Source organism: Labeo rohita, chromosome 7, assembly GCF_022985175.1.
Source record: "Labeo rohita strain BAU-BD-2019 chromosome 7, IGBB_LRoh.1.0, whole genome shotgun sequence".
NCBI lineage: Eukaryota > Metazoa > Chordata > Actinopteri > Cypriniformes > Cyprinidae > Labeo > Labeo rohita.
In genome coordinates, this window is record NC_066875.1 from 9,287,339 (window position 1) to 9,297,431 (window position 10,093).

The window sequence follows — 10,093 nt, forward strand, 5'->3', positions numbered from 1 at the left end:
TCTTAAGGACAGATAATGCTGGTGTAACTCTTTCCTTGTGTGAATGTTTATTTATACTTTTGAGGCCTAAACTTAGACCATAAAATAGAAATGAGATCCTATTAATACTGCAAGCTAATCGGCTGTACTTTCTCTCCACTCCACCATCCCATGTACTGATCTGGGCTGTGTTTCCCAAAAGCATTGTTAGCTAACTATGGTCACAAGTTCCACTGAACTCTGTTTGTAACAATGGAATATGTGAGCATGGTTGCTTTTGAGAAGCGCACTTCTGGATTGTGTTTCCCAAAACCATTGTTAGTCTATTAAGGTTGCAAGGTTGCTCTATTGTTATTAACAGTTCTAATGAACATTCACAAAGAGCATCACGAACTTACATGGTTGGAACTACAGCTCTCAACCTTTGTTATATATTTTAGTGTATAAACAAACAGCACCCCTAAGACCAGAAGCATTGTTAACCAACTATGGTCGCTAGTTCTGTCATTATCAACACAGTTCAAGCGTTTCCCGAAATCCACAGTCCCAACAAACATTCATAAACAACAGCACAAAGTTGTGGTGAGAATGCAATCGCTTCAGTTCAAGGGGCACGTGAACAGATTATCTCTTCCTATTTACTACTAGTTATAGCATGAAATAAACATAAATGAACATTAGAGTTAGGTTGGTTACACTTTACTTTAAAGTGTCCTTGTTGTAGTGTAATTATACATTTAAGTACTGAGTAATATTAATTAACTATATGTACTTACTGTATGGCTAGGGTTAGGATTAGAGTTTGTCTCAAGGTTGCTTGCATGTTATTACACATAATTTATTGTTATTATAGTACACTCTAAAAAGAGCTGGGTTAAAAACAACCTAACTTGGGTTATTTGGCAACCCAGTGCTGGGTAAATATTGGACAAAACACATGCTGGGTTATTTTGACCCAGCTGGTTGGGTTAAATGTTTTTACTAAACATGCTGGGATATTTTATTTAAGTCAACTATTGTTTCAAAATTATTTTATTGCTGCCTTAAAATGGGCTGGAACTTATAAAAAACACATGCAGAATTACTAGAGGCAACAGCAAAAATCAAAAGATGAACATTTATTATTAAGCAAGAGCACATGGACAAAACACAAGACAAACTGAATTTATTTGGCTAAATACAGCATAGTTTAACAAGCATTTTAGACATACAAAAATGTAAAATTTAAAAGTAGCATTTTAATTTTAGTGTATTCAACCATTCTCTGTAATCGCTTTTTACAGAAATAGCACCAATTCTCGTGCCAGTGTGTCGCTGGTGAAGGGCTGCTGTTCGCCGGGGTAACTGTGAAGTTCAGACTGTGGCCTCGCATTTCACTCGTAGCTGAAAGATGCCATGACTGACTCCAAAACATGCACATAAACGAACAGTACTGACATTAGAAAACATATTTAACAGCAAATTAAATTAAAATCCATGTATTTTATGCAAGGCAAAAGGCATTTCCATCATGCGAAGCGACTGCTGCTGATGCAGCTGACTGACATCTCGTCCTTATGTTGCGCTGCATAAAATAATACAATTTACAGCAAAGCAAAGATGTTATAAATAAAATAAAATGTATACAAACCTTGTAGAAATGCACCAAATCGGCGGCGCTGAGAACCGCTCTCTCCCGTAGAGGACTCAAAAAGCCCATGCTCTGACTGTAACTCAGCAGCTGGGTTCTTTCATCAGAGACAGGCTTAACCCAATTCAGTAGAAAAAAATAACCCAGCGTTAAAAATGACCCAGCAGCTTAGTTACAGAAAAACTACCCAGCACCTGAGTAAAAAAAATATTAAAAATAACCCAATAAAATGATCCAACAAGAACCCAGCATAATGTGTTTTTCGAATCACCAAGCATGAAAGCATGTTCTAGTACATCCCAAAACAAAATCAAGACTTTGTAAAAGAGCATAATAGGATCCCTTTAAAAAAATAACCCAGCATTTTTTTATAGTGTAGTAAGTACATGTAACATGAGTAACAAGAACACCTCAAAATAAAGTGCTGTCTCTGCCACGGAAAGACAATACACCATATATTCCACTGACGTTAATCTAACTCTCCTGTTTAGGTTGTTTGTCGGACAAAATGGCAGATTTGGCATTACGATTGCTTAGATTTGCCATACAAATTTTATTGTATTTCTTTTAGTTTGCTAAAAAAAAATTAAAGCACCGTTTTTTGAAGAGCACACTTATGCGTCCATGCTCTTGTACAATGGTAAACCCCAGAGTGATGTAAGGAAGCACAAAATAACAGAGAACAAAAACAGCAAAGCAGATGTAAGATTATTTACAGCAATAATCTAACATTATTTTGATCTCAAACTGATTAACAGTTATCTCCACCACCTGCTTGATGTCACTAATGACAGTTGTAACCAAGTTGGTTCAAGTGACAAATGTGCAACGAACTTGCTATGTTTTCTGGAGACGTGACTAGCTACTAGTTTCTCCAAGAAAGCAGTAAATGGTAGTTAAGCAGCCTGCGAAATGCACCCCTGACTTCTTTTGTCATTTTCAGATCAGCAGATCAACCAGACAGTGGTGGGTGGAGTTATTGTAAATAGCCTTTGCCAGCAGAACTTAGTTGCACTCATTATGATGAATTATTCTTTTCTATACCTTGTAACAACAATTGTCTGATTTGTTTACATTTTTAGGGAATGTTAGGAGAAAAAAACTAAATATCTAAATAATTTTTTGTATCATTTGAAATTCTAGTTGAGTTTTGTCAACTCTTCACATTTGAAAACGAAAAGAATAGGCAATTTGTTGAAGCATGCTTAACGTACAATACCTCTGCTTGACCCTGTGGAGAAATTAAACAATGCATTCATTACATTCAGCTGCAGCAGGGCTGGAGAGACAGCATGGAAACTGTAAACATCTATCATTAGAGCTCTGCAAACAAACTCTGAACTCCGAAAGCAGATTCCACAGGCTTTTCAGGGAACATCTAATGAAACTAAATCCAGGGCTCTGCTTCTATCCCACAACACCCCCGCCCTCGCCCAGGTCATTATGACTGATGAGGTGCTACTCTACGGTCCTGACCCACTCAGCTCTCTGCTTTCTACAATGGAACGCACACACTCGTGTAGTCTAACACGGAGGCCATTATCTGCTGAACAATATTCTCTGCACACAACCAGCTCCATTATACAGCCTCATTTCTCTAAAGACACGGGTGGACGGGAGCGAGCTCATTTCACACTGAAACACTACACCTGAGAGGCAGTCTTTTAAGGGAGAGGTAACACAATAGATTTGAATTGAGACCAGCAGGATGACGGGAATCGAAGGTGTGGGACTTGTCAAATTAATCTCGTTATTGAACATTTAAAGCAGAGCAGTGCTATCTGATGTGACTTTCTTCCCACAACTGCTAATATTCCGTTCTCTTTTGTTTAATATGACATTTGATGGGAACCCCCACCACACAGACACACGGAGTTATCTGGGATAACTGGACCCCTCCCTTCCACCAACAAGAACCAACACCAAAGAGCTTTGAAGCTCAAGCTTGACAAATGAAAGAACTTACAACAGATAAATGTTGGGCCATCCGTTTCATTACGTGCATGATGAGACATGATGAAACCATATGTAACAGCAGGGTATATTTTAGTTTCTGTGTGAATTCATTTCTAGTACACACATGTTAATTTTCTGTCATGGTGGGTGCTTCCCATTCATTTCTGTTGTTTAATACTTAGCACATAATATTTTCTACCCGTTAAACATCAAAATCTCATAATGAATTTTCATTATTTCGTTTTTTCATTATTAAACTGTTTTCTAGTTTCCCAGGCTGGGCCACAAATGTATGTGATTCTAAGTTTTACTACTACTATACTACAAGAAAAAAAACAAAAAAACAAAAACTTTATTTGCTTTGAATTAAACAATTCTGTGCATATTAAATCAAACTTTTGGTTATCCATCCAAACAATGAAAACTCACTTGAAGATGCAAAAATGGCATTTTTGAAACTGTTAAGGAGGGATCTAAATGGAAAACGGTAAAAACCAGTCACTATTTCCATTTTTGAATAAACCAAAAATTTAAAGTTGGAGTTCTGTGGAGGAACACACCACAGAAATCTAAAGATGGCTCATTTTTTCATTTTGTCCTACAAACGGAAAAGGACATTTTGCCTCAACATCTCTTATTTTCTTTGTGATTTACAAATCGGTTTATGGTGTTAGAAGTTGGACAAAACAGCGAAAGCGCACAAACAGCGCACAAGCGAATGACAGTAGGCCTACTGTACGCACAGTGACAAAGCTTGTGCTTAAAACATAAACCTGAAGAAATGGCAAATTCCAAACTTGAGCACAAAAAAATATGATTGTGTACACACATCAATACGCTACAAGGATAAGCACTTGTGCTGTTTTGCCCAACTTTTAACATCATATATGGCTTAAATATTCCATTTGTGCGTATTCCATTTGTGCATGTTGTTGGTCAAACAGCCCCTGTGAGTGTTTCATAATGGATGCTGGATAAAGAAATGTGTTTTACAGTATGTGAGGGTCGTGGTTTAGTGTTTCTGAAAGGGTCCATATAGCAGCAAAGGCATATGGCTTTGGAAGAGAAAAATAACAGAAAAATACAGGTCCTTATTTAATGATTTGGTGAGATTACAAATATTTTTGTTCCTTTTGTACCTATTCGCCAGTGTTCTAACAATGCTACCTATAAGATTATGCTACCAACACTATATTTTTCATACTGTAAGGTTAGGTTTAGGGTTGAGGTAGGTGTACACGTTAATAAACCCTCACACCACATTAATATCATGCTGGAAGCAAAATCTGATAGGTAGCATTTTTTGCTGTCAAATTATACTACCATCCAGACGAAGTACTGCTCCGGTCCATCCCTGCTCAGTACAGTACAGTAACACCCAAACATTTCACTTTTAACCAGTAATGTAGCATTTATCATTGGCACACAGAAAACAGGAAGGGCCTACTTCAGAATAATGATTGTCATTATTACATATTAAAGTAAAACAACAACATAGGCTCATTGGAAATACGTGCCTCTATGTACAAATGACTGCAGTTTCCAGCTGAAATGAACACTAGAGGCAGTAAAACTCATTGTCGTCACATATACAGCTTCATATGCATGAGTTTTCTAATTCAGTACGTCTGCTTGGTAGCTCACGTGCTACGACGTCGCACTTGAGGAGAGAATGATGAAGAGTTCTGCCGATTTATGCTACCCTGTCAGATTTTGCTAGCTCCCATTAAAAGAGAATCAGATTTTGCTTCCAGTATATTAATGTGGTATGAGGCTTAATTAACGTGTACACTTACCCCAAACCTAAACCTAACCTTACAGTATGAAAAATATAGTGTTGGTAGCATAATCTGATAGGTAGCATTATTTGTTAAAATACCTGAACAAACCCTGTGAAACTACGGTTTGACAAAACAGTTCAAATGATCATAAGAAAGTTAAAACAGCACGGCTGCATCAACAAATGAGTTTTTACATCACTTTTGCATTTGTTAACACTATCGGTTAGGTTTAGGGTTGGGTTTGGTGTAGGGGATATTTCCAACACGATACAGCATTAACCTTTAGATTACAGTTACTTTCGTTTTAGAAGGAAATACGGCCAGCGATCTACATAAATGGGTCTATGTTTGCAAAAATCATTTGTGATGCAGCTTCACTTACAGCAGAATTGAGTACAAGGGGTTTTATGCATCTTTGCAAATAGTCTTTCTTAATAATGTGCTAGTTAGCAACTTTCGTGGCTAAAGTAAACAGACCATCTTTTCACCCCCCAGAAGAGAGGAGCGGGGTGAGCAGAGCTCATTAGCATTTAAAGGAACATGCAATAGAATGGCTCGCTCTAAACAGCGTTGATTTTGACAAGGTAAAAAGGGTGTTTTTTACACTACCACTGAGAAATTTTAACCAAAGTATGTTATAGACTTCTCATTAAGACATTAAAGAATCATATCAGCTTGTGGAAAATGGGTATCCAATGACCCCTTTAAAGATTTTTGAATCTTCCTGAAATGCAAATTTTACCAGGGGGACCCCTCCAAAATGTATTTTACCCCCCGGAATGCGATTTTTACCCCCGGGGGACCCCCTCCGAAACATGACTGGGCTAGTTTTGGGCTAGTTTTGAGTAGGAATCTTCTTTTCTATTTGTTAAACAAAACAAAACAAAAAAGAGCCATTTTTCCCTTTTTTGAGTGCATTTCTCCACGGAACACTACACAGTAAATGTGCCCGAGTAAAATTTACTCAAATTGAAGAAAATTTTACTCTGTGCCAGATAACATTTGGTCCCTCTCTGAAAAGAGTAAAAGTTACTCTTTTGATAGAGTTGTTTTTCCAGAGTTAATTTTGCTCAATTTGGTGTTAATATTTTACTCTCTCCTGTTACATTTGACTCTATTTAGTGTTTTTTGAAATTAACTCTTGTACTATTTTACTCAGTTCAGAGGTACAAGAAATTTACTCTGCTACCTTTTAACTCTGTTCAGAAGAAAGTCAAATTTACTCTGCCAAAATTTACATCTCTTCCAGAGTTGTTTTTTATCAATTATGAGTGAACTTTAAAGACTAAATAACTCTATCCAGAGTTAATCTTTTAAATTACATCATTCATATTCTATCCTCAAAAACCCCTAAAAATAGAAATGAAAAACTTGCTTTTCAATCTGAAAAAAAAAAAGAGTCTACAACAAACTGTATACTCATGTCTCACAATTTTATTTTTTCAATCTCCTATTTAAATAATACACTTACATTTACAATATTACACTTGTGATCATGATCATTTGGTGGTTTCTGCATCTATATCATAGACAGTGTTTTGCAGAAAGCTATACACAATGGACAGGTCTTACAGAGTAGAGCATATTGGACAATTACAATAAAACAAGACTGGACCCTACTTCTCATCAGCCCAACAACAAGTAGATACAGCTGGAGACTCTCTCGAATGCCATCCAACTGCCCTTGGATACTGGTAACAGTCTGTAAAAGAATGAAAACACATTATTGCCAATGTGACTTAAAAGTTAGTCAATATACAGCATGAATAAAGAAACAAATGAATAAAGATGTCTGTCTTCCACCAAAGTTTATGTTTTACATAATTCCAACAGATTGTTACTAAATATGTGAAGTAGAAAATAGCAGCACAAGAACAATAATTTAGAGGACAGGTGATTAAAAAGATTTCTCCCAAAAATGAAAATTCTGTTATTAATTAATTACTCTCATGTTGTTCCAAACCTGTAAGACCTTTGTTCATCTTTGCAACACAAATTAAGATATTTTTCAAGAAATCTAAGAGCTTTCTGACCCTGCATATACAGCAAGGGTACTGCCACATTCAAGGCCCAGAAATGTAGTAAGAACATTGTTAAAATAGTCCATGTGACACTGATTCTACCATAATTTTATAAAGCTACAAGAATACTTTTTGTGCACAATAAAACCAAAATAACTACTTTATTCAACAGTTCTTCTCCCCCAAGTCACTGTCCTCCACCATTAAAGACAGTATCATGATGCATGCGCATGCTTTGTAAACAAACGCAGCGCATGCGTGTTCCTGTGTCAGCAGCATCACACGTATGCATCAGGGTACTCTCGATTATGGCGGAGGATGGTGACTTGAAAGAGAAGAATTGTTGAATAATTATATTATTTTTCTTTGCGCACAAAAAGTATTCTCGTAGCATTGTAAATTATTGTAGAAACACTGATGTCACATGGATTATTTTAACAATGTCCTTGCTAAGTTTCTGGCCTTGATCGTGGTAGGACTCTTGCTGTCTATGAAGCTCAAAGATCTCTCAAATTTTTTCAAAATTATCTTCATTTGTGTTCAAGATGAAAACAAAGGTTTTACAGGTTTGAAACAACATGAGGGTGAGTAATAAATGACAGAATTTTCATTTTGGGGTGAAATATCCCTTTAAGAGCCTTTCTGAGAAATAAGCACGTTCAAGATCATACAGTATTACAATATTATCAACTAGTGTCATTTGATATGCTTCATTAGTAGCTTCACCTTGATGAATTTCACAAGACGATCACGCTTGCCTAGCTGAGATCTTTCCCGGTCTTACGTGGCGGTGACTTGAGAGGGTGGCAAAAGGTGAACCAGCATCAAAATGGAAGACAATTTGCTGTTCCAACCTGGAGATACAGAAACAAAATAAAAATTTATTTTAGGTTTTTAGTTTTTCATCACAACCAAGTCTTGATGACTACAGATGTGTGGATGAACTGAGCTGAAACCTCTACAAGTATTGAAATGAAGTCATAAACTTATACATTATTTTTTTTTTTTATTCAGAGTCCTAAATGAAGACAATTTCTAACTGTAAATCTGCAAGTCCTGTACTAGGCCCTTGCGAAAATATCAGGGTAGAAGTGTTGGAAAATAAATTGAAAATATTTGCAACAGCTACTTACATAACGAAACTTGCTCCTGGGGTCAACCAAGCATAGGAATAGGGAGATGATTCTCTTCGCAGATTCTTCCTTTAAACTACAGGAAGGGCTTTTTCTACACACACACAAACATAAACCAATAACATCATAAACATCAATTAACAAAGTACAGTATAAACAGCCTACCCATGTTCATTTGTCAAATGTGCTACCACGATTTTCACCATTTCACCATTATTAATGAAAAGTAATAAAGATATTAAAAATGTTAAAGTTTCTCTTACCACGTTCCCAAAACATTTGAAATGTAAAAGGTTTTGAAGAAAAAAATATATTTCTTTGAACTTCATTCTGACAATGTTGTTGGTTTACATCCTGAAGAAACCAAAAAGACAAAGTTACAAAGTTAAACACAAGGCAATAACACTCAGTCAGATGATGAAAAAAACATTCATTAGTGCACTACACAACATGAGTTATCTTTGTTCACTAATATGTTTTTAATTTGTAATAATTGCTTGGTTTATATCTTTAATGTATATGGCCTAATTGTAGGCTAGTATTAACATTGCACTGCACTGTATGTCCCATTTCCAACGTTTTTCCCCTCTTTCTCCGTCACTGAAGTGGAGCGTTTATGAAATATTGTTCTTATAAATTCTTCCCATTATTTCCGTAATTAAAGTTTACATATTAAAATGCTTGCAAACTACAATGAAGTGCAAAAGTTATTGTACGTGTTCCGCAGTGGTCAAAAAGGATTCAATCGAATTGTATTTTGAATTGAAACACTGACATTCTGCAATAAAATCACCGACTAGCCCTCGTAAATGTTAAAAATACCTTTCGTTCTCATGAGAAACAGTTAACTTACTGTCTAAATAGGACTAATCCACATCAAAATGGCCTTCAACAATCCAGTTAAGGCTAACGTTAATTTAACTCTTTTCCGAGTCAAGTACATGTGGTGAACTCGAGTCTATCGTCACAATAGTTTAGTGGAGAAACATTGATAGGCAGCTAACGTTGGTTAATTTCAATTAACGTTCAAAATAAATGTTCAAAATATATATGTTAGCTATTTGATTTCAAACTTTGCCTAACATTAACTAGTTTTCAAGCTGACAGGAGAAGGCAAGCGATCTCTTAAACATTCAAAACACATGGCAAAACGATCCGAGCTCAAAGCAAAGGCGAATATAATTAAAATAAACAGTAAGACTTTGATACTTTACTTACTTTACCATCCAGCAGAAGCGTGCCGTCTTCTAAACCCAAAGCAGCAGCAGTCGATGGCCGTGATTAACAGTAATGGCGGATCAACGAAGGGATGAGAGTAAATTGGGGAGGAGTCACAGTTACTCTGTAATTTTGCTCCCACTCTACGGATAAATTTTTTTACTCTGTACACTCAAAATAGAGCAAAAACAACTATTTTTGAGGAAAAAAAATTTAACTCTGGAAAAACTACTCCGCCATTTTTCCTGTGTACTTTACATTTTTGGTTCATACAGAAAAACAGAAAAACGAAATATTTCACGTTTTTTACTGTTTTTCGGTTACCAGATTGAACAGAATAACTGAATAACTGGATAATACACAGACTATTAAGAA

General features: G+C 36.1%; 1 long non-coding RNA gene across 1 annotated transcript; it reads right to left on the bottom strand.

The window, feature by feature from the left end:
• Positions 1 to 6,762: 6,762 nt before the first annotated feature.
• Positions 6,763 to 9,857, bottom strand: LOC127168544 (uncharacterized). The gene is made up of 5 exons (XR_007828117.1): positions 9,719 to 9,857; positions 8,764 to 8,854; positions 8,501 to 8,594; positions 8,094 to 8,221; positions 6,763 to 7,048 (listed from the first exon to the last, which is right to left on the bottom strand). It is a non-coding gene; the product is annotated as an uncharacterized LOC127168544 (long non-coding RNA).
• Between the last annotated feature and the right edge of the window lie 236 nt (positions 9,858 to 10,093).